Source organism: Otolemur garnettii, unplaced genomic scaffold (genome assembly GCF_000181295.1).
Source record: "Otolemur garnettii isolate 467f Iridium unplaced genomic scaffold, OtoGar3 scaffold00054, whole genome shotgun sequence".
Taxonomy (NCBI): Eukaryota; Metazoa; Chordata; class Mammalia; order Primates; family Galagidae; genus Otolemur; species Otolemur garnettii.
Genome location: NW_003852449.1, coordinates 9310755 through 9312760, shown reverse-complemented (window position 1 = coordinate 9312760; position 2006 = coordinate 9310755). Strand labels below are relative to the sequence as shown.

General features: G+C 35.9%; 1 non-coding gene across 1 annotated transcript; it reads left to right on the top strand.

Moving 5' to 3' along the window:
* Nucleotides 1-223: 223 nt before the first annotated feature.
* On the top strand, nucleotides 224-356 carry LOC111726143. Its single transcript, XR_002773996.1, has one exon. It is a non-coding gene; the product is annotated as a small nucleolar RNA SNORA48 (small nucleolar RNA).
* Nucleotides 357-2006: the final 1650 nt, after the last annotated feature.

Genomic DNA, 2006 nt, shown 5'->3' with positions numbered 1-2006 from the left:
CAGAATCTCTTATCTAACTTAAGGGAAATTAGTCATTTTTCCAGGGAGGTTCTTTTTCATCCCAGTAGTGAGTATCTCATCCATAAAAGCTGGGACTTCACTTTCTCCTTTTCTTTGAACCACTGAACCCAGTTACAACAGAGTGTCCTTCCATGGTCTTTCCCTTCAGGCCGTTTGCCATCTAGCGTATCAGAGAGCATGCTCACAGATTAATTCAGTGTGATGTCCCTGAGCTGGGGCGAGTGGCCCTTGTGGGTGCCCATCTCGCATCAGCCCAGGGACAAAGCAACTGCTCATTTATCCCAGCTTGTTTTTTTGGCCTGTGCCTATATCTGGCTCATGGTTCCGACCCAGGAAAAAATAAATTCAGTGTGATAGGAACAACAGTAAAGCAATGTACAGGTGAAATGAAGGGCAGGTAATAGGCTCAGGCATATTTCCACATCTCAAACCCAGAATAGCAGGTAGAAAATAATGTTATGCATAAATATTCGATAGGCAAATTAACTAAGTTTATTCCAGTGAATAATTAATTTAAATAATGTGTTTTTTACTTTGTGTCAAATATTTCTATTGCACCATATCAACCATTTAAAAAATGATGATAAATGGGGTTACTGAGTACTGTGTAACATATAAGGTACACTTAATACTTCAAGTTCATTATCAGACTTGTTATTTCAGTGCTTTAATTTCTTTTAACTAGGCTGGATAAGCTTGTAGAGAGTCTAAGCAGCACTAATTTAATGCATATAGATAAAAATAAACTTTGTAATAAAATCTCAAAATAGATATCAATATTTAATGGGTGAGTTATTCTAGATTTCTACTGTATGTATATAACGGTACATCCTGAGCCAGTCACACAAACTCATTTATCTCTGCAAAAGAGTTACATATCAGCCCTTTATTTCCCCCAAGACACCAATATGTGTGGTAATTATAACATAAGCATCTTAATATTTCTGTCATCTGGCTGATATATTTGGGATTTCTTAATCATTTCTGCACAAAAATTCCTTGGTAATAGTTCAAAAGATATAGTTTCTGTGCAAGAAATTAAATGAGAAACTAAAAATGTAAGAACATAAATTAGTCTGAATGTGGCAAGTCTCTTTATTTGTAATACTACTAAAAATTCTCCTTTTCCCATTTTAGTTGTTTACTTTTTTAATTTCAGGATCTTACAGGGGACATACATTTTGCTTACATAGTTTACTCGTGTACATTTTAAGTCAAAGTTATATTTGTGCCTCTCACCCAGAAAGTGTGTGATGTACCCTTTGGGTAGAACTTTACCCATCATCCCCTTCTCCCTCATATCTTCTTGAATGCCACAGAATTTACATCCACATAAGCACAAAAGTACAAATTAACCAGTTCTAGTTTAGTATTAGCAAACGTGTCATTGTTTTTCCTTTCTTGCAATACTTCACATAGAAGAATGTTCTCCCATTCCATCCAGGTTGTTTCAAAATATACAAAAGATCACCATTTTATGGCTGAATAGTATTCCAAGTATACAAAGACCACATTTTATTGTTCGTGAGTTGATGGGCACTGGGTTGTTTCCACATCTTTGTGATTATGAATTGTGCCACTGGAAACATTCAAGTGCAAATCTCTTTGTATAAAATGTCCTTTATTCCTTTCGGTAAAAATCTAATAGTGGGATTGTAAGATCAAATGGTCCATCTGCTTTAAGTTCTTTGAGTAATCTCCTTATTACTTTCCACAGAGGTTGTCCTAGTTTTAGTAGTTTGTAGTCCCACCAATAGAGCATTCCTTTCTCTCTGCATCCACACCAGCATTGGTTGTACTGGGACTTTATGATGTGAGTCATTCTCATTGGGGTTAGGTGATACCGCAATGTACACTACCCCAACTACACTACCCACAGTGTAGTTTTGATTTGCATTTCTCTGATGATTAGAGACATTGTGCATTTTTTCATGTATTTGTTGGCCATTTGTCTTTGTTACAAACATTTGTGTTCATGTCTTTTC